The following is a 27,574-nucleotide window of genomic DNA, read 5'->3' as shown; positions in this document are numbered from 1 at the left end:
AGTGATGGATTAAGAGATATTTATCAAGCAACTACTATGTAGAAGCACTCTGCTAAGTGCTGGATATGCAACAATCATGCTCAACACAGATGAAGTCTCTGCCCTCTTGAAGTCATGCTCTGACGGGAGCACTCAGTGTGAAACCAAAAATAATCCCTTACAAAGCAGGATATGTATTCTAAAGAGGAGGTACAAGTGGGAAATACAGGTCAAGAAAAAAGACCAAAGGAAATGACATTTAAGCTAAAACCTGAAGGATAAGAGGAAGTTAGCAAGATGAAGTCAGGTGAGGATAAGGTGACCGGCAGAAACAAAGTATTCCAGGAGAGGGGGCTGCTCAGGCAAGGGCACCAGGGCAGGAAAGAAGATGGAGTGTTTAGTAACTGGAAGAAGGCCAGTCTGGTGTGCAGTGAGTGGATGGTGGTACTGAAAGAAGCCCATGAAAGAGATTGGCGAGGAACAGATCAGGCTCCCTTAAGGGATTTGGATTTTCTCCTAATTGGATGAAAACCAACGGAAGGGCTTTGAAAGAGGGAAATGACATGGTCATTCATATTACTGGAGGAGGTTGGGAGGGACTGTGGCTGGATCTGAATACTGTTGGATAGCCAGCTTATGGAAAAAGTCCCTCAGGAATAGGGTTTATGTGCCTTCTGACTGTGACACTGTTCAATCTGACCTCTCTCACTAAGGCTCACCTGGGCAAAAGAAGGATGGCCTTGCTCTTTCCTAGGTAGGGTAGTTCCTGGCTGATCCTTCATTTCAATTCTCTACCTGGGTAGGGATGCCTGTGCCTACGGGGTCTATTTTTGGAACCCAGAATGTGTGTCTAATGAGGACCCAAGAGCAGAATCCTTGGATAAAAACACTGAACTTAAATACTCTGGTTTTCTGATATCCCAAAGGATTCCTCTTCCTGCATGTGGGAAGGGCCACTTCTCCTTTCTTTTCTAAGCTGAAAAGCAGTTTTGAGTTTGCGGAATCAGTTGCCACTTTTAGAAAGGCAGCCTGTTCAGTGCCGAAGCGTGCAGACTGGGGGTTCTGCCACTACTTCCTGCATGACTGTGCACACATTACTTGCCATTTTCATGCCTGAGTTTTCTCATCCACAACATGGAGATAATAACAGAACCTCATCTGGAGAACAGGGGTAATGCCTGATCTTAGCTCAGCATTCTTCTAGGGACTGAATGATTTAAATGAGCGATTAATTGTAAATGGCTTAGAACAGTGCCTAGCATTTGATAAAAATGTGTTCCCAGATGAAGTGCAATATACTTAGAAACAGCAGAGTCTTCTTTCTTTTGCTGTATCAGTGAGGTTCTCAGGGATAGCTGTGAGGCTTTCTGGAGCCAGGGGGAGGGAGGGGTGGAAAAAAGAAACCCCTGCTCTTAACTTTATGGTTGTCGGTGCAGGCTTCCAGGAACTACATGGTTCTCTGTTTCCTTTGAACCTTTAGCAAAGCCTTGCTAACCTTTTATCCTTTTCTCAATCCAGCTTCAAGGTTTGGTCCAAGAAACATTAAGAAGGGAAAGAGCTCTCTTGAGCCACATGGCTGGGCCCTGGGGACTGGAGGATTCAGCAAGAAGTTGGAAGTGACTGTGAAGTGGGAGGTGGGGGGACATTTTTAAATGGACCTGCTCTATCAGGTGCCAGATAATTTCCCGTTTTCCTAATGTATTCACATAGTTCCCTACCACTTTCTATTTTGGGTATTGACACTATGTTCTTTCTCAGCCTTAGCTAATCACCAAGAACTTTGGTTTTTGTTCTCTCAAAACCGCCAGTAACTTCAAAAGCCACCCACAGCACACACAAATAAAGCCAGAGGCTTAAGATATTCTGGAACAAATAAAAGTCTTAGGTGAAAAGGTGACTTATAGAGTCAATAAATATTTAGTAGTTACAACAACAACAAAAAATGTGATTTCTGAATAGCAAGAAGTGGAGGCTCAAGGTGAGAGAAGAGAGTGTAGATTTGCTTGTAGTTGTTGTTTAGTTTGAGGATTTTGAAAATAGAAAACACACCTAACAAAGTCATTATCTTTAAGAATGATGAGTCACCTGTCCATTTCAAATGCAGGTTTTTAACTTGGGGGAATGTAGACTGATTCCCAATATAAATTTATTCCTTTCATGAAAGGAATTTATAAACTCTTAACCATCAAAGGGGGCTTTTAAGTGAACAGCTTGTGCCAAATGAGCATTTAAAAATTTTAAAGGAAACTTCTGTTTATATGCTCAAGTAAATGGGATCTGTATGTAACCTTTTTCACCCCTGCCTCAGATTATTCTATTTAGGATTTTGATCCTGTCTGAAGCCAGAGGTGGAAAAAGTCCCTTCCAGGGTTCTACCCAGGTTCTGGGGCAGATAGTTATGCAAATGTTGGCTTCTCCCCATCCTCAGTTCTCTGCAGGGAGAAATCATCAGACCCACCATCCTAGGATGTGGTGCAGATTCTGGGTGATCCCCACATAACACCACCGATGTCGCTGATAATCCGGACGTCGGGCAACACTCTGACATTAGCTTTATCTCTTCTAGCTGAAGTGTGAAATTTTCTCGCGTGTAAGCTGTCGTGGCTTCTGTCTCTGCTGGGACGCAGCTCACGTTCATCTTCCCTCCCTGCCGGAAAAGCTCCTTGCTCTTGGGGGCACATAGTCCTGGGCTGTGCAATCAGCCGACCAAAGCTTCCCTGAGGACTCTCCAGCTGATGAGCTGAGCGACCACCTGAGGCCAGTAAGTTTCCTAAGACGATTTTCTTAAATGGACCAGCCTGTCTTTAAAAGAAAATAAAAGGGGAGGGGGCAGCGAGCCTGAGAAGTCTTCGTCAGCCTTTCTTCCCACACTTGTGGTATCACAACAATGATTCACCTCAACACAGGGCGGCAGCTTCCCTAATTAGCCTGGAGACGCTCCGGACCCACACGGTTATTAAAATAAAAACAAAAAACAAAAACAAAAAAACAAAAAAAACCAACAACAAAAACTTTTACTTTTATTCAAACGCACACTTCCCACCCACTGCGCCCGCTCCCTTCGGCCCCGGGTTCTGGGGCCGCCTGCTTTGCGAGGCGGATCCGGAGCGCCCCAGGCCCCGCACCGTCGCCCGCCAAGCCCCCTGGTGACCTGGAAGGTTGAGCCTGGAGTCGGGCCGAATCTCTCCCCTCCAAGGAGCGCCGGGCCGCCGGAGCGTGGACTCCTCGTCCTCCAGGCCCGTCGAGGTCGCTGGTGGACCCCGACCTCGCCAAGGTAGGGGTGGCCTGGCGGGGAAGCCCGACAGCGCCTCCGCGCGGGCCGGCCGAAGGAGGGCGGCGGGAGCAGCCTCAGGGTGGGGAGTGGTCCCGGCCGGGCGCTGGGGGACAGCGAGGGCCCGCCGGCGTCTTTCCCCACTAGCAGTTTGGCCGTGACACGGCGGGCCAGGCGACTCGGCGGCGGCGGCGGCGGCGGCGGCTGCAGAAGCGGCGCGCCGCGGGGGAGGTGCGCGCGGCGGCCACGGGCGAGCGGAGCTGAGCGGAGCGGCGCGGCGTCCGCCCCCGCCGAGCCGAGCCGAGCCGAGCCGGCGCGCCCGCAACTGGGAGCGCGCGCCGAAGCAGGCAGAGGGCCGTCCGCGCGAGGGTCGCGCCGGCGCCCGGCTCTCCGGCTCCGGCCCGGGACTGTGGCGAGGCCAGCGGCCACCTGCTGCGTCGCGCCGCGGGCCTCAGCGTTCCGGCGCGGGCGACTGAGAGGTTTCGGGCGGGGTCCGCCGGGCGCGCGCGCTCACGGCAGAAGCCTACCCCGTACCCTGCGGACGGTGTCCCTCCTGCGCTTCGCCGAGCCCGCGCCAAGCTCCTGCGCCAGGTACCGGGGTGGTTCGAAGCGAGTTGGCGGCGAAGCGTACGTGGGCCGACGACCGGGTGGCGCGGGGAGACCCGGGCGGGAGCGGCGCAGACCGAGTCGCGCGCGCCCCGACGTCGGGCCAGGTGTGGGACAGCCAGGACGGAGCCCACTCGGCCAGGTGCCCCTCGGACCGGGGGTTGGGGGCGCGATTCCCGCGGCCGCCTCTTGGGGCAGGGCGGGCACTGGCCGAGGGGAGCAGACGCGCTCACCCAAGTGCCCGAAGTTTTCCTTTGCTCACTTTGCTGGACTTAACTTTGAATTGTGAGGTGAAGCTTTTCAAGCTTTAAGAAAATACAGGAACAGGAAGACGGTCTTGCCGGGTTTGACCTGTTAGTGTACGAAGTATTTGTGCCTGCTGTCTCTAAAGGCCATTGCAGGAGAGATTAGTGGGCAAATTCATTAACTTTCTTACGCTCTAGTTAATGGTTTGTTTGTAAATAGGTTTTAGGCTTCCATTACAAGCTACCAGTAAGCGATTTGGGGTTTGATCTAAGAAATATTCAAATTAGGGGGTGTGATTTTTTTTAAATCATAGTTGACATGCAATGTTATATTAGTTTCCAGTGTACAACATAGTGATTCGACAGTTGTGTATGTTATGCAATGCTCACCACAGTGTTCAAATTTTAATCGATAAAATAGATCTTGAGCAGATGCTTCATATCAGGTAGGGCTTTAATTTGAGGTTAACAAGTGATCAGAGCATAGGTAGTTACTCAAAGGAGCTAACATTTGGCTTTTGAAATGCAAGGAAAAAGGAATGCCACCGTTTGAATTGGACTTGTGTAGGTACAGGCTGACAGCTGGCATCGTGTCACTGTTGAACACTTAATTTTGAGCCAGGAAATTTATCAAGTGGGAGACAAGCAGCTGTGTGATCTTTCAGAGCCCACCCCATACCTTCTCAAGCTGGTATCTTAAAATATCCTACTCCCTTATTCAAGCCTGCAAGCTTCCTTCATTTACATAACACATGCTGGGGACCACGGAATAAATCTCTTAAGACCTCTGGTCTTCAACCTGGAACTCAGCAACCCCCCCCACCTGGATTTATGGAGCATGATGGTCACTCCTAAGAGCCCTTTGAGGTTATAAAATAGTGAGGGGAAGCATCTGGAGAGGCCCCCTGCAGTGGTATCTGGAATCCCTGTCTTTGGGGGCTGGTGGAGAAGGGTTGAAGTGGTTGGTTTCCTGGCTCTGCCCTAGTGCTGTGCTGAGCCATGTTGGAGCCTGAGGCAAAAGGAAAAATCACTAATATGAATCCTGTCTTTATTCAAAATTGTGATATTTAGAACAATGTAGATTTTGTGTTCATTTGATGTTTTAAAACATTGCACTAAAATGTTTCACCTTAGGGAGTTTTTTGATATCCCCCTAAATATTGTGCCTGAGGTGCATGACTCACTTTCCTCACTCTAGTTCTAGACTTGCCTGTGAGTCCAGTTTCTTAACCTCTGTAAGCATCAGTTTCCTCCTTTATAAAATTTTTTAAAAAGTGGACCCTCCATAGATGATGCACAGCTTATACAAGACATAGGGCTGTTGCATAGGACTAGCCATGGAGGGACAGTGACGGGTGGCTGTTCTATTCATATGGCCCCTCAGCCTGCTCATTTGAGCTAGTCACTGAATCCTGCTGAGTCTCAGTCTGCCGTTCTGCAAAATGGGAGTAATAATAGCCAGCTTACAGGGATGCTGGCGGGGTTCAATGAGAGAATGTGTGTGAAGGCGCTGGCCCTCCCGGAGGTAAGTTTTCTGTGATGGCTTGGGGGCCTGGATTTGCCTTGCAAGCTTGCAACCACTTGCTTTTCCTGTGGAGGTTGTGCCTTGCCATACACAGACACTCTTAAATTCTGCTTGTGTTGCACGAAGACCCTTCAGAAGCAGCTGAACCAAAGTAGAGATGTTTCCTGTTGAGGGTTTATCTTGGAGTGGTGAAGTTCACCAGCCGCAGGTCATACTATGCAAAACATTTTATAAGTGAACTTAATTTTGCTACTGCAAACAAAATGACTTTGGTTCTCTTTTGGTATATTTAGTCCTCATTCATGATTGTAATTTTCCTGAGCCCAAGTCAAGTAGTATTATCTCAGTCACTATCTAGCTTAAAGCAGCTTGTCCCTTGGGAGTCAGTGTCTCAGTCTGTGTTGGTTACCCTTGTGGGCCCTTCTCCCCACAGGTGGTCTCTGGTCACCAGGAGAAGGTTGTAGTCACATGAGGGTGTGTGGGAGAGTGGCCTCTTGCCAGTCATCTGGTCCTCTTGCTGTCCTCTGGGGAGTTTCTCCTCCTCACGACTGGGCCTCCTTTCCCTGTGTAGTTTGTTTTGTTTTGTTTTTAAGATTTTTATTTATTTATTTAGCAGACAGAGATCACAGGTGGGCAGAGAGGTAGACAGAGAGAGAGATGGGGAAGGCTTCCTGGTGAGCAGAGAGCCCGACGCGGGGCTCGATCCCAGGACCCCAGGATCACAACCCAAGGCGAAGGCAGAGGCTTTAACCCACTGAGCCACCCAGGCACCCCTCCTTTCCCTGTTTGTAGAGGATGGTCTGGCTGGGTTTCCCTGGGCTAAGCCACAGCTGGGACCTGGTTCCTGCATCTGGCGTGGAGCTCTGCACACTCTGGTTCTCTTCGAGGTCTCTCCTGGGCACATGAGAACCTGCCCAGGTTGGGAGTCACTATATGCTAGGCTTCCATTTCCACTGTCCCAAGCTGTCCCCAGTGTTCCCAGTAGGAAGCAGGATGAAAACTTCCCATGCTTTCTGTGTCCCCCCTCAACCTACAAGAGATTTTTCTTCCCTTACTACCCCTTCTCCTCTGGGCAAGGTGCACGGGAAGGGGGGAAAGGGGACTCTGTCCCTCCAGGTTCCTCTTTTCTCCGTACCAGTAGAGCTTTTTAAAAAAATTTTTTAAAGATTTTATTTTTAAGTAATCTCTGCACACAATGTGGGGCTCAAACTTACCACCCTGAGATCAAGAATTATATGCTCCTCCATTGACGGAGCCAGCCAGGTTCCCCAAGAGCTTTTTCTTTTCTTTCTTTCTTTTTTTTTTTTTTTAACTTGTGGGGCCGGTCTTCATTAGGTCATGCCTTCTATCCTCTCTTCATTATGACTTAGAATAAAACTTTGGGATCAACCCTTCTAAGCTCTCTTCTTGATATGCAGGGGGAATTAAAACATCTTTTTCTATTATCCCCCCCCCCCCGTTCCCTGGAAAAATCAGATGCATCCTGGTGGGTGTGGGAAGGAGTCAGGGAGGAACAAACTGGGAAAAGAGAGAAGTTGTTCCCTTCCTCTCCTCCTTCTTCATCTTTCTGGCAGGCTGACCTGGGTTATGTGTGCTGGACTTCCTAATATGTGAAAGCTCTAGGACCCACTGGAGATGCCAGTGACAGGCTGGGAGGAAATGGGGAAAGAGCAGCTTTGAAGATTTGGTGGTGGGTGGGAGAAGAGACTAGCTTTTGGCTTGCACATTACCTAGTCCAGCCCAGTGAACCAGTTTCTTGTGGATTAGTGTCTTTCAAACTACCACCCCATTTATGTTGCTGTTTCTTCGTCATCAGAATGATGTGCCGTGTACTTGGCATTTACTAAAAGCATAGGAGAAATACAGTAAAATCCAAGTCAAAATTAGTTGCTTCTTCAGGAATTATTTGGAGAATAAGATTAGCCTTTAGGAGGCCTAAACCTATAAAGCTAAGCTCTGGGTTTGTTCAAGTTCGGTGGAAGGTGAAGTAATCAGGAAAGGCTTCTTGGAGGAGGTGACCTTAAGTAACATTAAGACTTAGCCACACATGGGGACCCTGGGTGTCTCAGTCAGTTAAGTGGCTGCCTTGGACTCAGGTCATGATCCTGGAGTCCCTAGATTAAGCTCTGCATCAGGCTCCCTGCTCAGCAGGATGTCTCTTTCTCCCTCAGCCCTTCACCCCGCTCATGTTGTCTTTCTCTCTCTTTCCATGTCAAATTGATAAATAAAATCTTTAAAAAAAAAAAAAGATTTAGCTACATGGATATGAGACTAAAGAGAACTTTCCATGAGAAGTTCTTGAGTACCTAGAGACAGAAAGGCTTTCCACCCCTGGGATCCACTTGTGACTTGACCCTTCCTGGAGTCATGCTTATCCCTTTTGTTGTCTAGGTACCTGTAAACACTGGCATAGTTACTGTCATTTGTAGGTAAGACAAGAGGAAAGGTTGGCATTCAAAGTTCCTTGTGTTTTCTCTACACAGTGGAAATCAGAGGAGTTTCCAACTAACCCTGTTTTCTTAGATAGATATTTATATGTAGAAAATACTTTTAAACTTTTAGGTCAGATCAGTAGTCCTTGAGACCCATTTGTAATTCTGACGAATTACCTGAGAATTCTTTGTATTGCTTTAACAGGCTATCACCTAGAATTCTGAGCTCAGCAGATCACGAACCAGAAGATGCCATAGGAATTTAGTGGCTAATTGACACGAGACAGGTGTCAATTAGCCACCCTCCTCACTGGTGTCAGCCTCTGACTCCATGTAGACCTTTGCACTGTTCCTGTGCACATTCCTGGGAGGAAGCACTTTCATGTATTTTCCTTCTGATTAAGGTATCTGTGAACAGAAATTACCAAAGCTCCTTTTGAAAGGTGAGGAGTAGAAAGTTATTTATTTTCTCAAGCCTCTTCCTGGCCCCGGTGAGTGAGGCCCATTTGTAAACATATGAAGTTTGAGAACTTCCAGAATACTTGGCCTCACTTCTGAGGTCCATACACCAGTCTTTCTGGTTTCTGCCCACCCCACCACCCTGTAAATTTTCAGGTCTGTGGGAGGCAATAGAAGCTTTAACTGTGGTGTTCAAGTTTCCCAAGAAACTGCTCTCAGAACAGCCGTCCTGAATGTGGGATATGAAAATGTCAGAGGAGTTTTGCTTTCTTAAAGCACATGGTCCAGACAAGGGTCACAGTCAGGGCTCTGGTCTCAGCTATGCCATGCAGAGTCCCTGCAACCTCGGGCATCCCAAGAATGGGGTGGGGGGTGATACACACACATACACACACACAAGCATCACTTGAGGTACTGTATCAGCAGAAGAAATGTTTCATAAATTATTTATGACTCTTATTCTTCCATTATCTTTTTTTAAGAAGGTGCAAGGACACTTATTGTATTTCCCAGTTAGAACCCCCTAATAAGTACCCTAAAGCAATAAAGGGTCCTTCTGCATCCAAGACCTGATGGCATTGAAGGAAGATGGGCAAATCTGCCGAGTGCGTCTGAACAGAGCTGGTGGTAGATGGCACGTGGGAAGCATGCAGTGAGGAGGAAGGGGAAAGGGACGCGGAAGGTAGCACAGGTAGGAGAGGGTGCGAGCTGGTGGAGCCTCAGCGCTGGGGTCCTGGGGTACTCCATGTTCACATGTTCCATCCCTCTCTGCAGCTTTAGCTTGCCCTGCTCATGTATGGTTAAAGGAGCAGAATTCAGGTACTAGCAGCAGGTTGACAAATGGGAGGTGCCCTGGGCTAATTGTCTGTCTGTCTGTCTGTCTGTCTCTCTCTCTCTCTCTCTCACACACACACACACACACACACACGTTTGTTCTAGTGGCAAGACATAGGGACGAATCTGCCCTGCCACATTTGTGGCTCCCCAGTGAGCCTGATGAACGGCCATGGGTTAGAGGATCAGAATGGGCATCACTGATGGGTAACCAAATCACAAGCAATATTAGGTTCCTCATATATTTAGTCTCATGCATATGAATATATCGTGAATATTTACTATCTTTATACCATTGAGTGTATCATGAATATTTACTGTCTAGCTGCCTTGGGTGTATTTAGTGCCTCATGAATATTAGGTATCTCTTGTCTTTCCACACCTTTATATTTTGTTCAATACACATGTGCTCCCCTTACTGAGTTTCATCTGTACTAAACATACCTTACAAGTCATCCATCCCCTCTGCTGTCTTTTTTTTAGAATTGAATATTCTCAAATAATATCTATTACATTAACTTAGTCTCTTAAAATCAGGTTCCAGGTTGAATATATCTTTGTGAAGCCACTGTCCCATCAAGACGGGTGAGTCCAAAGTGCATGGGGACCTCTGGGACCAGGTGTAGGTCTGTATAGGCTCAGACAGCTTGCTCATACCCACTTCAGATTTGTAGACTGATGCTGAACTGCACACTCAGGGCTGCTTTCTGCCCTTGGCTCCTCAGGAGATAGGTGTCCATGGGCCAGTGCCCACCTGTGAGGCTGTACATGCTGCTCTGAACCTTGGGCAGGTTAGCTCTTTTTGGATGGTTGCAGCTGTGTAGCCAGGCACAACATCTGCACCCAACAGGTGCAGGGACGGGGCCTTGGGCATGGGGCCCCTGTGGTCCCAGGGCCTAGGCTCAGAGCTGGGTATCTTGACTTCTCCTTACTCTTCTGCTGCTGGTGGTATGGGTCATGCCATGAGTTGTTCGGAAGCTCCGTCCCCTCTCTGCACCTGCTGTTCTCACCTGGCTTTAGTACCCCACTTCTCGTCCCAATGTGCATTCCATCATCTCGCTTTAATACCTTAATTACATCTTTCTTGCTTCCTCTCCCCAAGAAGTGGCAGCAAGAATGTTTCTGTGGGTCCTTTTCTGTGTGGAGGGTTTAGGATTTGGAAGCCGCGAGTGCCAGCTCCACTAATGGAAGCGAGGAGGAGGATGGGGTTTGTTGGCGGGTCAGACCCATGCACTTGACGTCTGAATCACTTGGTCAGGCCGCTTCACCTGGTGATTCACTTTGCGAACTGGGGTTTCTTCCACAGTAATCTGAAGCGGTCACGAATGTTTGGATGGTTGCTGGGTGTCAGCTGCATGCTCCACTGGAAACAGATCTCTAAATCACTGTGTAGTAGCGTCTCCAGTATGCTGTCTGGGTCAGACAGGTGCTTGAAGTACGAACACAGAACATTTTGCAGATTTGAGTCTCCGTTTTCTGAGGCTTGGCCCATACCATCTTGTTTCCCTCATGGCTTCGTGAGCAAAGATGATTCTTTCAGTTGAGGTGTTCAGGTAAGTGAGGCTTCCCCAGCACCAAGTTTAGAACCGAAATCACTGGGTATGTTTCGTGGGTCCTGGGGCATTCAGGGGCATCTCTTGGTGGTGAAGGAACAACTGCACACAGGACTCAGCCAGGTCAGCAAGCAGGGAAGGCCTAGAAGGCAGCAAACTTGGCGTGGAGCAGGCCTGCCAGCCGTCTGGAGTGCCGACCAGACTTGTGATTTGGCTCGTCACAGTCAGGCTGCTCTTTGGCTGCTCCCTCAAGTGGCACGAGGCCAGGAGCTACCCGACACGCGTCTCCACCACCCAGTGAACCCCAGGGGTGGAACATGAGGGGGCGTCTTGATAGGTTTGAGCGCGTATCCCTCCAAACTTCTGTCTGTGCTATGTTGAGTGTGTGTGTGTGTGTGTGTGTGCACAAAAGTATATCTTTGATACAAAGAAGTAATGTCTGTATTGTTTTGTGCTGCTTTTTCAGAATTAGTAGTATGTGTTGAGTCTCTTTCTCACATCGTTAGATGTTTTTCCTTCACATCATCTGTGAGGAAGTCCCATTGCATGGGTAGCTCCAGCTTATTTATCCAAGTCCTCTGTTGGATGGATGTTTACTTGGGTTATTTTCAACCTTTTTTCTCTTAGTAACAGCAGGACAATGAACATCCTTGTCCACGCTCTTTAGCATGTTTGTCTGGTTGGGTCCTTCCAAGTACTAGCTCATACGTAGATTTCCTGTGTATGTACCTATCTCCTCCTTTGACATGTCCTGCCTGGAATGATCTTTCTTCACACTAAAGGTTTATTTATTTATTTATTTATTTATTTTTGGTCATCTTGGTCAACAGTGGTTTTAGCATCTGTGTTATTCTTGGTCAATAGTGGTTTTAACATCTGTGTTATTCAGGACTTGCTCTAGTTAGTTTAGGCAGAAGAAGATTTAATGCAGGAAATTCAGGGCTGACAGAATTGTTAGAGGCTTGGCCCTTGGCCAGACCAGCAAGAGTGACCCCCAAACCCACTCCTAAACCAGACCTTCCATAGAGGTCCCTCCTTCTACTCCATGGATATCCATGAAGTGGGGGAAGAGGCTCTGGGACTTCCACCACTCACCCCCACCGCAGTTCTCCCATGGGAAAACCTGATGCCTCTATGTTAGCAGAGATGCACAGTAAACTACTCCATGTGGGGGGCCTGGCAGGCAGGGAGGCTAGGAAGTGTGGTCCTTGGTTTTCTAGCCTCCAGCAGGCTATATTAGAAGTTGGATGGTGTCCATGGCATCTCAGCCTTTATTTGTTTTTCTAATGTTGAGCTTTTAATATTACATTTGATGCAGGCAGAGGTGAGAGATTCATAGACTGTAGCCACAGGCACAGTGGGCCTGGCCCCTGTCTCACAGAATCCATCATTCTTCTCTCACAGAAGGCCCAGAATCTTTGACGGATAAGGTTTTCATTTCAGTCCCTGCTGATATGAGCCCCAGCCTCCTTCCTGCTCTTTCTCAGAAACCAGATTAGAAGCTTCCCCAGCCTGAGCTTTGTTCAACATAGGGGGCAAAACAGCATGAAGCCACATACAAATAGTTCCTGCGCACTTGCCTGGCCCATAGACCACGTAGTTCAGAATCGGATCCCCAGAGACCTGCCTCAGTAGGAGGGGCATGGGCTGTCTGGTGGTTTTCTTTCGGCACTGGAGACTCTTCACTCTCTCCACTCCTTTCCTGGCGGTATCACGTTCGTGCTCAACAGCCCTCAGTTATTAGGCATGGGGAGGAAACACGAGTTAACATGCCGCTAAGTTAAGAGCCAGGTTGGTTGGTTGGTTTTTTCATGAGCCATACCTGATTAACAGCTAGTTGTTGAACTATATTTCTCTTTGCCTCTTCAAACAGGCTTTTTTGCATAATCACTATGAATTCAGGTGTTTGTAGGGTGCCAGGGCCCCCCTCTTGAGTGGATTTCTGTATTTTCAGTTGTTCAAGAAAAGCATTACTAAGGCATGGTTCCAGGAAAGACTGTGTCTTTAGCGACTCTGAGCCCCTTGGTGGGCCTGGGTGTTCTGGTGACTGATGGTGCACACCTTTCTGGCCCTAAATGGGCCCCCTCCCACTTATAGTCAGAGAGGGACTATTTAAAGTAAAACTGGTAGCCCCTGACTCAAAGACCTACAGTGGATGCTGGGCTTGAGGAGAGAAGAGCCCACCCTCCAACTCAAGGTGGGGTGTGACAGCCCTTGGGACTGCCCCGGGGGAGGGCCTAGTGGACCAGGTGTTAGAAATCCCTATCAAAGAAATCCATATCTTTTGGAAAGGGGAAAGTAATAGCCACTCCATATATCCCAAGTGATCCACCTTGGATTTCTACAGCACCTGCCTTCTAGGAATTAAAAATAGAACTTAACTTATACTTAATCCTGTTTCTCTTTCTTTAATTTTGGGGGGTTGTACCCTGACTGTATATTATGAAGTAAACCAGAATAATAATTTTACCAGCAACAGATGTTTCTCTGTCAGTTCCTCCAACTATATAAAATGAGATTCTGAGGGGTGGGGCGGGCATGTAAACACTGGATGATCCAGGCTGCCTGTTGCATAATCCCACACACTCCTCCACTCCACCACCGATCTTATAAAGTAGTAAAGTGTGAGTATGGGCGTATAAGAAGAGTCCCTTTCCAGCCCAGAGTCAGTGATGTCAGAGCCAGTCACTAGATTTACTACCTGTTGGAAGGCCAGTGTTTCACCTTCTCTCACGGAAGACTTACAGTCACCCTGTGCCTCTTATAAATAAGGAAGCTAGGGCCCAGAGAAGTGAAGTACCTTGGCCAAGGTCCCTCAGCTAGTGAGTGAAAGAGTTGTGAACTCAGCTTCACCACCCACCCCATTTCTCTGAGAAGATGATTTCCCCTTGAAAGCCACCCAGGCACTCACCCCTCCGCTTGCACAAGTGCTGTGTGGTTGTTGGCTCTATTGCTGTTAGCTCAAGCTCACCCCAGTTAGCAAACACACCCAGGTGCTGTCATGGTTGCTTCACCACTTTCTCTTATCCCCATTTTACAGAGGAGCAAACTGAGGCACACACAGGTTATAGGACTTGCCTAAATCACCAGTACACAGTGGAGCAGGGATTTGAATCCAGTGTCTTTTCTCTCCTTTTTTTAAACCTGTCTTGAACGGTTAACTTGGCAATGGCAGAGAATTATCTTTATAACCACCGCCCCACAGGGTTTTACTTATTGAGTGAACACTCTTGTCAAATTATTCCCTTGGGTGTGCACAGAGCCTGGGGCATGAGAGGGGCTCCTTATTGCCTGGGCAGCTTCCTGCTGAGCCATCTCCCTGACTTACCACCCACAACTGGAGACCCTTCTTCCCTCCCACCTCTCCTGGCCAGCCTGCAGCAGCTTTTGCAGGAAAGGAGAGGAGAGGAAGGTCATAGGTAGAGGTGGCAGGTGGAAGGGGACGGCTGGGGCCTGGGCTGACCACACCCTGGCAGGTCCCTGGCTGTTTGGGTCACCTTGAGCACAGCCTTGGGCTCCTTTTCCTCCTGCGCACACTGAGAGATTGAGATGCACGCTTCCCAGGGGTGTTGGGAGAAGTGAGAGCAATAGTTCATGTGGAAATGGCACATACACTGTAACCAGTGGACAAGAGTGAGTTAGAAATGACATTTTCTAATAATTAAGCCCTTTTTATTTCTAGTTAGAATAAGGCCTTGTGACTGGGGGCTCTGGGCACAAAGGCTGACTCTCCCATTCTCCAGCCGTGTGGTCTCTCAGTGCCTCTGTTCCCCCCCTGGAACTGGGGATGGGACTAGTACCCACCTCGGAGGGTAGTTGTGCGGACTGGCTGGAATGCTACTGTTGGGAATGTGCCTGGCCCATAGTGAGCACATACTTAGCCCCTTGCCACCTGAAGGAGTCAAAGCTAAATGGCTGCCACTGAGGTGGTCAAAGGCCAGAGAAATACAGAAAAAAATTAAACTTCCTTACAACTTACAGCCCATTGATAAGTCCTCGAAATAGGTGGAGTGACTCCAGGAATTCAACTGCCTTGATGTTAATACCCTGCTTGTGCCCCTCCCTCGCTATGTCTCTGTCAAATAAATGAATAAAATCTTAAAAAAAAAATACTTCATTAGAGGCAAAAGGTAACCTTAGCTTGATGTTAGCCTGACCTCCAGGATCCTGTAAGTCTACTTTAACATATGAATATCCCTTTGGAAACTTCCCTTTATCTCGATCTCCCCACTCCCAAGATGTATGTTGGCAATCATCCTCCAGGCATATGGCCCATGATACACTTCTGAAGGGTCTCATGACAAAGGGTTTACTGGACAGTAATAAATGACTTTTTCCTAACAACAGCTAACCTTCAAGGTTGCTTCCAAATTCCTTAGAGACTCAATGCTATCCCTAACCCCCTCCCAACTTGTAAGTATACACAACCCCAGTAAGGCTCTTTCTGTTCATGAATCCTAACCCCATGCTTTAATAAAACCACTGTTTTTTGCACTGAAGGTGTCTTAAGAATTCGCTCTCTGAACCCCAACATTTCACATCATTACCATCTGTGAGAATAAAAACTGAAGAGGCACAGTGAGGGAGACTGGGTTGGAGCCACCATTGGCTAAGCATGTATGGTACTGTAGGCACTATTAGGCACTTAAGGAATCTATTACCCCACTAATTCTGGGAATAACATTGAAAAGCAGAAATGATTATCCCTGTCTTAAGGTGAGGAAACTAAAGCTCAGGGAGGTGAAAGTGATAACCCCATCCCGCTCTGAGGAGACCTAGGGGACTGGGTCCCAAGTCTTTCTGGCTCCAGGGGGCCATCCTATGGGAACTGTTCACCATGTTCCAGCATGATTAGCTGTAGGAGCAAACCCTTCCCAAACATCATCTGTTCATGTTTCTCCCCCATTCCCAAATAAACACTTCTGCTGTGACACCATGCTGATATTCTACCAGATCATTTTTCTTCTGGTGGACATAGAGTCTTTTGTACAAAGTTATGGTTTAAGCCCCTTACAGCCAGCCATACTGGAATTCCCATCTGACCTCACATCAGTGAGCAAGGTCCAGAATGGCCTACCATGGTGTTTGGTTTTGTAAAGGCTATAGCTTCTCCCCCTAAAGCCAGAGTGCCTGTTTTTTCTGAGAATGAGGGTCCCTTTGTAACATCAAACAATTTGGGAAGACTATCAAATGACAGTAACTATATGTTTGTGAGCCATCAATGAGGGAAATATATGTAAACAAAAACACACAATTTTGAAGCTCATCTTGATAACTTTGCATTTTATTAATCACATCTACACGTATTGAAGAAAAATGACCTGTATATGTATGTGATGTAATATCGATGCCTTTTCCAGATAAAGCTTGTAGAACAGGGAGTCACATGTAAAGAACTAAGGATATATGTTTGGAAATTGCATATCTGTAGCCATTTAAAAAAAAAAAGTGGGGGGCGCCTGGGTGGCTCAGTGGGTTAAGCCGCTGCCTTTGGCTCAGGTCATGATCGCAGGGTCCTGGGATCGAGCCCCGCATCGGGCTCTCTGCTCGGCCGGGAGCCTGCTTCCTTCTCTCTCTCTCTGTCTGCCTCTCTGCCTGCTTGTGATCTCTGTCTCTGTGTCAAATAAATAAATAAAATCTTAAAAAAAAAAAAAAGTGGTTGTACCCTTTTGCAGTTTACTTTTTCCTGGTGGGTACTTTGCTTGCAATTTCAGTATGTTCCACCTGGGGGTAACTGGGATTAGGATGCTTCCACAGGCTTCACAGCAGTGATGGAACCAAGTGTAGTTTTCTCTTCCCGAATGTCTTCTTTTTAGGACAAAAATACTTTAGTTGCAAAAAAGTATATAAATTAAGAGAATATTATCTAGAAGAAGTAACCAAACTTGAAGACAAATTTAAAAGATGTAGCAGACTGAATAACACCAAATTTCCAGTGATTATTTTTTTCTAATAGTTTTCTAATAGAGCTTAGTTTTTTTCTAATTCCATATTTACTTTTTTCTTAGCTCACAAGCATTAAATCAATCCAAACCATTGGCCCCTGCACTCCTTCCAAAGGGTTTAAGGTGTCACAGCCCAGTATAGCTTTCATATTAAAATTATACAGATTGTCTTAGCCACTTGGGGACCATGAGGCACCTCAGACCCCTGTCTTTCCCCTGGACCCCAGCAGAAGGCTCTGCAACTCTTGTCGCCATGTTTTTCCCCTAGTAACCCAGTCTCGAAGGGTACCTCCTCTTCACCTGTGAGAGAGAGCTGGGTTTTGAGCTAGTTTGAGTATGAAATACACAGCCACAAGAAACTCAGTTCATCTGGTTAAAGTTCAGTCTGTTTATTTTATTCAGTGTTCTTTCAGTATACACGTATCAGGGCCCCTGTGAGCTCCCAGCCTGTACAGTAGCTCTGGATATATCCGTGTAAGTGCAGCAGAGGTGTCAGATGCGGAGAGTGGATTCCCCTGGGGCAGGGTCTGTGGGGTCTGGGTGGTCGAGACCCCAGCCAGGCTTGAGCGAGGTCTGCCACGGGGAGTTTCGAGGGAACTCTGCTGGGCTCATGGTCAGATGGGGCTGACTGGCCCACTAGATATGGGAGGTGTGATGCTGAGGGTCTGTAATAGTTGCAGGGGACCACAGAAAGGTTTTAATTTCTTTTAAAATCAGAAGGGAAACATGAACTTTAGGTTTGACAAGTTACATAATTGTCTTTATGCTGAGGCAATTGTAACATGTACTTCCTAATTGCTCTTTAATAGAGGAGAGGACCTATATAGGCAAAGGTGCCAGGAGCCCAGAGAAGTCATAATGCGGCCCTGGGTGGCAGAGTGACTGGCCTGGGCAACAAGTATGACAGAGGGACCTCCTGATTCAGGGAACTGCCTGAGCAGAGTCACACAAGCGGGGATGACCAGGGTAGGGTAGGGACCACTCAGTGGCCTGAGTCAGCAGTGCATGAGTGCGGACTGGGGCTGGAGGAAAGCAAGGACCCTGGCTCCACCTTGGCCACAACCTGTTCATCAAAGGCAAACAGCCCTTGGGTTTGCATCCAGGTGCTTGGGTACCTCGGGCTCAGATGTCCCTGGGAGGGACATTCTGGGGAATTTTAGGACTTTCAGAGTATTAGCTAAACCCAGAAAGGTTGGCTTTCTCAAATGTGGGGTACTTTTTTTTGTCTTAGTCCCAACCTGGCCCCTTGGGGGTGAGACACATGCCTTGGAACATGTTTCCTCATCTATCAGTTGGGGCAGTAACCTATACAGGTTTGCTGAGGAAATGAGCTGATTCATCCCAAATGCCTTCCTAGCCTGGTGCCTCGCCTCTGGGCATTGTCAAATGTTGGTTTCCTTCTCCTTCACTTGTCGGCTTTGCCTCGTTTGGGGCAGGCCAACAAGGTGGAGGTGGGCCATGCCTCCCCGGGCCGTGCCTTGGCCAGGTACCAGCACCACTTGCAGCTGCCGCAGCCTCCCCTACCAGGCTGACTCAGGAGGTCTGGGTGGGACCATAGTTTGTGTTTAACAAGCTTTACAGGTGAATCTTCTGTGTGGCCGGGGTTGAGGCCTTTGGCCTTCACCGGAGCATGTCTGGGCCATGGCTTGGCAGATTTGACTTCCAAGACAGAGGCTCTCACCTTTTTGAGGGAGGGAGGAGCCCCAGACCTTCTGGGGAGAGTCCAAGAGGGCAAGACTGAGCTGGCCTGCATCCCATTCACTCTGGGAAGGCACAGGAGCTCCTTTGTCCTCAGCCCCATGGGCCTCCCTGTCTTCCTGGAGTACTCCTTCCTTTTGGCTTAAGGAATGAGCAGGGACGAGCAGCTTCTGTACACCCACGTTTCCAGTTTCCCTCATCTAGTTTGTCAGCACACGTTTGCTGCAGCCATGTGCATGGCACTATGATCTGAGGCAGGGGAGCTTAGACGTGGGTCAGGCCTTCGTGGCATCACCTGATAGAACGGAGACGTGTGAACACCCCTTATCGTAAAGGAGATGGAAATAGGGGCTCCTCCACAAGATGCCCACCCCATGAGGCTTAATGAGTTCGTTACAGAGGCAGCACTGTGGATCTGGAGGCGTGAATGATACTTCCACAGTCAGGGAAGCACGGGGGGCCGAGGGGTGTGACGTGTGGAACGAACCAAGTCTGATGAGACAGGACATGGATGGTGTGGAGGGATGAGGTGGGCGGAAGAGTTTACAGAAGTAGGCTTCAGCTGAACAGGGAAGGTGGGCTCTTTGCAGGGGTCATGGCCTTGGGGGTCAGGGTGATCCCTCAGGCGCCCCCTGTGGCAGCAAATGTGAGGAAGGTCAGTCTTACAGTAATAAAATAGATTCATGTGAAAATTAGGTACTAATTTTTGCTATCAAATTAGCAAGTTTTTGGTGTATATTGTTTTTGTGAATAATGGTACTCCACACAAGTGGACACGTGTGGCAAGGACTCCCCTGTGCCTTTAGAAAGGGACGGTAAGAGCTCTCTGCCAAGCGACTTTGGCAGAATGTCCCAAAACCCTTAAAAGAATTCATCCCTTTATCCTGGTGATTCTGCTTTTAGGAATTTTTCCCCAGGAAACAATGAACTCTGCAGTCAAAAAGTTTCTGTGCAAGGATGTTCCTCACGATGTTATTTATAAAGATGAAAATTTGGAAGCAACTTAAACATCCAGTAATGGGGAATGAGTCATTCTCATGCCAGAGTGTGGTCGAGCCCTTGAGAGCGTTACTTAGGATGCTTGGTGAAGGAGCTTCATGGTCTAAGGCTAAATGGAGAAGGCTAGAGCTGGTGGCTGGGATGGTGGCTAGAGCTGGAAGGGGAATGAAGGGAGAGCAGGACCAGAGGGAAAGAGCTGGGGGCCAGAGTGAGAATGGGAGAGATGCTGGGTGAATAGGCTGGTCATCACATTTCCAAGACTCCCTTTGGCAAATTTTGATGGAATGGGTACTGGGTACATGGCATTGTCATTTCAGCTTGATCTGGTGCACAAGAGGGTTTGGGTGGACTGAACCAAAGGAAGGGGTGTGGACATTCCCAGAAGCTCAGGCAGGCTGTCACTCGGGGTCAGGGACCTGTGCCCTGCTGTGTGTCCACCCAGCCCCTCTGGACAGACTCGCTGCAGGGGCTCTACCCCTCGCCTTGCTGCTCGTCACTTCCTGGGAGCTGCTTATTCCCACCTCCTCTTCTTAGCATGCCTGAGGGATTGGTGCTTAAAACCCAAACAAAAAACATTCAGGAGGGACCATTTTAAAATTTAAAAAATAATAATAATAATTCAGAACATAAAACTTTCTAAAAAAAAAAGAGATAGCCTTCTACATAAAAACAAATTCAGATATTATTTATGTCTGTGTATAGAGAAAATACTGGAAGGAAAACATTATCACAATGTTGTTTCCAGTCAGCTCTGATAGAATTATGGGAGATATAATATTTTTCTGTATTTTCTCTTTTTCTCTTACAATCAGGATGGATGAGTTTTTTTTAAAAAAAAAAAAAACAGCTTTATTGGGTATAATTGACATATAGCCTGCAGTTTAATCTGATAAGTTTTGACACATGTACATATCCATGAAACATACACACTGTCAAGATAATGAACATATCCATCATGCCTTTCATAATCTCCTCCCAACAAGGTGACCACAGACCCACTCTATGTCACTGTTATTCAGTATATATTCCCTAAAATTTTATGTCAGTGCCATCTTGCAGTATGGAATCTCTTCGTCTGGCTTCTTTGAGCCTCTTATTTTGTAGTTCATCCATGGAGATGTGGGTTTCAGTGATTTAGTCCTTCTTATTGCCAAGTAGTGTTCCATTGTGTGCATGCTGTGGGTTTCTTACGGCCCTGTGAATTGCTTTTATAATTAGGAATATCCCCATTATTCTAAGTGTACCCTGAGATTAGACAGTGTTGTTGGGGTTCCTACTGTCCATCCCCCTCTAGAAGTTTGGGGCAGTTTTCCAAGCCTGACACAGTGGCTTTAAAAGGCAGCAATCTGGAAAGCCCAGAAGGACCAGGTGATATCATTTGCCAAACAAAGGCTTAGCCAAGCCTTTGAACACTTGTGCTGTATACGGTCGGAGTTTTGGTTTTGGTTCTATGTGATGAAGTGCTGGTTAGCAGAGATTTTCAAGACCTGCCTTTGTGCTTCTCCTCAGTTCTAGAGTCAGAGAAAGCTGTGTTGAAGACACTTGACCTCTTGTCACAAATTGTCATTGAGTGTGTAACTTTGACCTATCACATGGACCCTGACTGTGCCTGCCCAGCGATGACCAGCCTGCCTGCCCGGCTTCCTCAGCGGACCACTCTCCCCACTGTGCCCCAGCATCCCCCTCTTCACCTGACAAGTGCAGCCCCTGCCCGTCTCCCTGCAGCTCCTGCCCTTGGACAAAACTGACAGCCCTCCTCCCTCCGCTCTCCGGTGATTTTCACAAGGTCTCCCCATCTCCTGGTTTAGCACAAACCTACAGGCTCCTGCAGGACTCCAGACTCCTGAGGTCTCAGAAGAGTCATGTTCTCAGGCCTCACTTGTCCTTGTGGGCACAGGGACGGGCATTAGGATGCTCTTGCCCCTATTTGTTGTTGCCCTCACCACTGGGGGTACCAGAAGGTGTCTCCAGTGTGCTCAGAAGCCAGTGCACTGTGACATTCTGCTCTGGCCTCCTCTAGATAATCCTAGGCCCAAAGGAAGGACTTAGCTACCCCTGTTTCCTTGCAGAAAGGAGACAGTGAGGGGCAACCCCTCTCTCACACTCTGGATACCTCCTTGTCCCCGGACCCCAGTCTCCTAAGGTCTGTTATGTGATGTCCTTTTCTTTCTTTATCACTCTGAGTAGGGGTTAGACCCAGTCCCTATGCCAGACCAGGAAATGGACACTCCCAGCTGCCTTCCCTCCCTCCATTATATCTCTACCCCAAGGGCCCCATGCCAACTCCTACACCAAAACCGCCCATACTGGAAGAGACCCAAGTCTGACAAGGGGGCTGATACCCAGGTGCCCGGGTCTCCTGCTCTGGGCTGCACCCCTTTGCCCATTGTGCACCTGCTGACTGCCAGACATTGTCTCAAGGGGCTGGAGCCCCGCTCTAGGAACAGCATGGGGGAGCTGAGAGTCACATCAGCCTTCCTTCTCTCTCAGGGGTCTTAGGTTCCAGGATGAGATTGTCAAAAACAGAAGCAGGAGGCTGGGTGGCTGGCTTTCCCTGGATGGGTGCTGGCTGATGGGCACCTGCACCCAAGGTCACCCCTGCCTCCTTGCACAGGGCCCTCCTGTTTGGAGACAACAGGAGCCTGTAGGTGGTGAGGGCCCAGGTCTCCTGCCAGTGAACAGTCACCCTTGTGAGCTAGGCCCTTCTCCCCAGAAGGTGGAGGAGGGGACGGGAGCAGGGCTTCTTTCTCCCCAGCCTAGGCTCCTGGTTTTTGCTGGGGGGGTGGGGGGAGGATTGTTTGTTGTTGTTGTTGTTTTTTTTTTTTTAAGTCTCCTTCAAAGAGGATGAAAACAAACAGTAGGTTTGCCTGGACAATGTCCAGCTCGTGTAATCTCAGAGCCACCGTGGGCGGCAGTGACAGGAGCCAGCCTCTGTAACCCAAGCCTGGAGCAGCGCGGGGCAGTTTTTCAGGGAAGCTCCGCCGGGCTCCCGTGGGTACGCATGTTGCTGTAGCCCACACCAAGCGGGGATGCCACCTGCCTGCCTGCCCACGCAGGAGCTCGGTGGGGCAGGATGTTCAGGGAGCCTGTGGGGGAGCACACCAGCCCGGCGGGCTGGGGGCCACTCTCAGCATCAGGGTGGGCAGGACCCTGCTTTTCTCAGGGGGCCCTCTCTTGTGTCTGAAGCTGCCCACGTGCACTTTCTCTGCATGTTCATAGCATTAGCATTCACGGACATGGGTGCCACAGCCTGTGTTAGAAAGAGGAACCTTCCCCCTGGAAACCCGGCTCCGTGGCACTTCCTGTCTAGGGTGGAGGGGCAGAGGCCACCTTGAGTAAATTTCCATGCTGCTTGGAGCTGGCTGAGTTGCCATGTGGTGCTGGAGGAGGCAGGAGGAGGTGACCGAGTAGCAGGTTCCATAGAGGAGTTCCAGGAACATGGTTACCCAGGCTCCGGCCTGTGCTTGACTTTGAATCCTGGCTTCTGACCACAGGTGGAGCATGTGTGCCATCCTGCCCACCCCACTCTGGCTGGTGGGTCCTGGGGAATGACAGAATGATAATAAAAGCCTGTAATGCAGAGATCATTTCTAAGTCTAGTAACAGGTCACTTGTTTTTGCCCTTCTTATTGATGAGGCTGGGGCTTGGAGGTATGAAGTAATGTTCCCCAGGTTGTACTGGTTCTTGATGGTGGACCTGGGGTTTGACTGCCAGCCTGTCTGGCTCTAAACTGTGTATTGTCCCCATCATGTCTTACTGGGTCACTGCAGGATCACCGGCCATGGGCCAGAAGCTTTGCCAGGAGCTTCTCCATAGCTTATTTAATCCTCAGAGCAGCCCTGAAAGGTAGGTTTTGTTCTGATTGTTTATTCTGATCATTGTGAGGCTCAGAGCATGTGAACTGCTTGCCTGCTGTAGGCATTGGGGGGGGGTGTCTCTGTACTTCTGAAGTCCACACCTTCCCTCACATCTGTGATGCCCAGACCTGCATTCTGCTGGAAGGGACGTCTTTATAAAGGGGCTTGGTGTCTGGTCGTGTAACCACTTCTGACACCAACCCCTCCCCTCATTGCCCAAAGGTTGCAACCTTTATACTCCTTGCTCTCCAGACATCAGTCCTGTGCCCTTGCTGCCCACAAGCTGCCCACTGGTCCACCCAGCGGCCTGGCCACAGATCACTCTTTCTGCTCCCTCACCTCCTGGGCAGAAGTGAATCTTCCCTTTGGCTTCCCTTGTCACAATATAGGTCCCTCCATTATAAGCAGACTGTAGGAAATGACTGTTTCCTCCACAGACTGAGATTTCTTGAGGGTAGAGACTGTGCCTTAGGTTCTGGAAACACAAGGAAGAATAATGCATAATAGGTGTTGAGCAAATTTTTTTTAAGATTTTATTTATTTATTTGACAGACAGAGATCACAAGTAAGCAGAGAGGCAGGCAGAGAGAGGGCAGAGGCAGGCTCTCTGCCGAGCAGAGAGCCTGATGCGGGACTTGATCCCAGGACCCCGGGATCATGACCTGAGCCAAAGGCAGAGGCTCCAACCCACTGAGCCACCCAGGCACCCCAGGAAATGGTTTTTGAATTAGGTAGAATTGAGTTGCTCAGTGTAAATATTCTTCTTCTTTTCTGATCTCATGCTTTTTATATTTGAGAGCTTTAATAGGGTGAGAATTTTCCATGTGTCAGAATGGGTCTTAGTGGTAAGAGTAGCATAGGTTTAATTTTTAATTTTAGATTTTAACTCCATGCTATGTGTACTATGAGTCTATGGCTATGAATGTATGAATCTCAAGATATTCATGGAGTTTAAAATTTGGGCTCGTCTCCTACCAGTGTGATGGGGTCCTGGTGGCTAGAGGTCTCAGATCTGCCTCTGGTTCCACTGCCAGGCCTAAAGACCCTGGGCCTGGGCTGATGGGGTGCCTGGTGGGTCCCTTGCAGCCTTTCTCCTGGCCCTAGCTTCTGGGAGCCTCAGAAATGAGTCAGAACATGTGCAGCGTGGGCTTGTGCGGGTGGCAGGGAGCCCAGAATTAGCTCAGCTGTGTTTTAACAGGGTTGCAGCAGGGAGGAGGTGGCTGTGCCAGGCATGGAGGGGGGTGCCCAGAAGCAGCAGTCCTGAGTGGCCTGGGGGTCCGCTCTCAGGAGCCAACCCTGGCCCCAGGGCTTTGGGGGAGGGCCTGCTCTGTGCCTGGCACACACCCAATTATAGATGAGCAGGGGTTCCAAGAAGCAGGCCTGTGCCAGCACAGCTGGCATAGCCTCAGCACACCTGAGACAGATGTGGGCGCCAGGAGGGCACAGTCAGGTCACTCCCCAGGGGTGAGTGGCAGACAGGTATGGGCACCACCGTGCTCCCTGCTCTTCTTCTGGTGGCTCCTTGCCTTTACCTGCCCACTGCACACTGAGCCAGGCAGAGCCCAGCTGCCCCTGAGCTGACCCCACCCCTAGGCAGCACGCCCTCCTCCTCTGCCTGGCGTTCTCTCTTTGTAAGCTGCCTTTCTATTCCCAGGGAGGGATTGGTGAGCATGGGTATTTTAACAGATTGCAAAATGCTTTGTTTTCCCTTGCCCCTTTCCTGCTCTCTCCAGCCTCTGGCATTGGTGTGTTGCCCAGGACGCCCGCGGTTGTCACTGGAGACAACAGGGCAGCAGTACTGCTGCTGCTGTTCGTTGGTGCAAAACAAAGGGGCAGGCTTTATGCTTCCCAGGAGCGGGGAGGGGCCTAGCACTTGTGGTGCCACCGAATGAATCAGCTAGGTGGAATGGTGGGATATTGAATCACATGTGTGTCAGCATTGTTCTAGAAAAAACATTTGCACAGATTCCAGCATGTGGCCTGTGTACCCGAGGTTGCTGCCGTGGCTTCCCCGTTGCCACATGAAATGCTCACAGTCTGAGTGATTGGTGTGCTGGGGGTTACTGTGGGTGGAATCGCGCGAGTAGAACAATTTGGGGAAGAAAACAAAGCATCCGAAGGTTTTCTGGGTGGCCCAGCTTTGAAGCGCAGCAACTGACTTCCGCCTTACGGCCGGGCCTGCACGTGATCACCTGTATTTGTGCCTCAGAGGCCACCACGGGCTGGCTCTGTGCACAGTGAGCCCGCCACTGGTGTCCTGTCCCACAAAGGACCGGCGCTCCCATTTCGCAGGTGCCTTCCCTTCTTGCCCTCGCACTGCCACTGCAGTGTTGATCTGGCCAGCCCTGTCAGCTCTGCACACAGGATTTCAGAAGGGATGTGTTGGGCCACACCTAGACCTCGCGCGGGGAGGGAGTCCCCTGCTGGGACACTTGGAGACCAGGGACCACGCTTCAGCCAGCTTTGTTCCTTTAGTGCCTGATCCAGTGCTCTTCACACAACCTTACGTTGTACCTACGGGCTCCCTCTGCTGGTATCTGGGGCCAGTCCCTGGGGACATTTGGGTTAAGGGTCCCACAAGTCTGAAGAAACTTTCCTGTTGTTAGAGCCATCTGGTTTTTTCAAGGCACACCGTGTACTCAGCTGTCTTGTTTGGGCCCCACATCAACTGTGAGGTGGGCAGGGCTGGAAGTAACATTCCCCTTTGAAGGACAAGGTAGGGCCAGGTGGCAGATAGGGTGTGGGCCTTTTGGTAGGGCCTGAGGGCCAGATGGTAGAAAGGATGTGCCTGTATTGGGGGCAGAATGACAGGCGCAGAGGTTCCCTGGCCCCTCACTTCAGCACCTTGCCCAGGGGCCTGCTGCTCGCCTGCTGCCTGGCATTATCCCATCAGTCTGTCCCTCCAGGCTGCACCCAGAACTCTGGGTGTCATGACCCCACTGGTGAGCCTCAAACTGGGGCAGCTTGGAACAAGAATAGATCCAGAGGTTGGACAATTTCTGTATTTTCCAAGTATGAGCACCGAAGCCAACAAGAGTGAAGTAATTTGCAGTAGGTTGAATGTTGGAAAGAATTCTCTGGGGAGAAATTAAAAAAGAAAATCCCAATTGGGTTTCTAATTCTTTGCCAGTGACATTGGTATGATCCTTGTGTCACAGCTACTCTCCACACTGAGACACCTCAGGCCTAGCTTATAGTCCACTTCCTGACAGTCCCCTGGGTTTGAGGACAACTTCTCAACCTTTCTCGAAAAATAGAAGGTTTCTTAGGTTCTGGTTCTCTGTGCCAAGCTTGTTGACACCTGAGTCCCGAGCTGCCCCTTTCACCCAAAGGGGGTTTTATACAGACTTGAGCTAACCAGTTGATCTGTATCACCATATTGAACCCCCTGTGAAGCCCAAGAGAAGGTGCAGTTCCTAGCTCCACTTTGTAGAAAAGGAAACATGCCCCTGCCAGGGTCACCCATGTAAGCAGACCTAGCCCCGGTGTGCGCCGAAGCCCATACCCTAGCACGGGGTGGATGTCGGACACCCTCCTCTCAGAGGCTCCTTTTTGGAGGAGAATGGTTTTCATCGTGAGCCAGACCTGATCCAGTTCTGAGAGGTCCTGAGAGCAACAGTTTGGGAAATAAGGAACTTCTCAGAGTACATTTTTAGAGAAGATGTGCTGACTGCTTTTCTCAAAATGTATGTGGGGTCTCCTGCCTGAGCTTGGGTACGGCCCACAACCCCTCTTGGTGAGAGGTCTTTGAAATCTGCCGCCTGCAGGGGCCGAGTTGGGAGGCCATGCCAGGCAGGGAGGGGGGCCAGGGAGTAGAATTCACCCAAGTGTGATGTTGGAGACAAAGGACACAATGAGGAAGACTGCTCAATGTTTTGTGAAGCTGGAAGGTTGAGATCTGTCCAACATGTAGCAGATTCCCCCTTTAGGGTGAAAGGACCCCTTTACAAAAGCCGCCAGAGCCCTGCTACCTAGGCCTTTCACTCTGGTCTTCCCTCAACCCTTTTGCTGGCCCTTTGCCAGGCCCACTGATGGGCTGCAGACCTGGGGAAAGGCTCCCTGAGATTACAGGTGGCACAGCAACGTGATTCCTTTGGCCAAAAGGGAATGAGGGTAAAGGAGCAGCTGGCCAGGTGGCTTGGGGTGTGCGACCAGATGGAGGGCTCCATG

The 27,574-nt window shown here is 49.3% G+C and overlaps 1 protein-coding gene and 1 pseudogene across 2 annotated transcripts in view; both read left to right on the top strand.

The window, feature by feature from the left end:
- The first annotated feature begins 3,682 nt into the window (after positions 1-3,682).
- CRACDL (CRACD like) overlaps positions 3,683-27,574 on the top strand; it is a 130,545-nt gene continuing 106,653 nt past the window's right edge. The window contains exon 1 of one of the 2 annotated variants that reach the window (XM_044263885.1): positions 3,683-3,841. The gene's annotated coding sequence lies outside the window, so the exon portion shown is untranslated. The remainder of the gene's footprint in view (positions 3,842-27,574) is intronic. The other variant, XM_044263882.1, reaches the window with a different exon arrangement.
- The window catches only part of LOC122915423, a 63,001-nt pseudogene continuing 40,999 nt past the window's right edge, over positions 5,573-27,574 (top strand).

This window comes from Neovison vison, chromosome 8, assembly GCF_020171115.1.
Source record: "Neovison vison isolate M4711 chromosome 8, ASM_NN_V1, whole genome shotgun sequence".
NCBI lineage: Eukaryota > Metazoa > Chordata > Mammalia > Carnivora > Mustelidae > Neogale > Neogale vison.
Note: the sequence above shows the minus strand (reverse complement) of the source record. Positions and strands in the feature narration are given on the sequence as shown.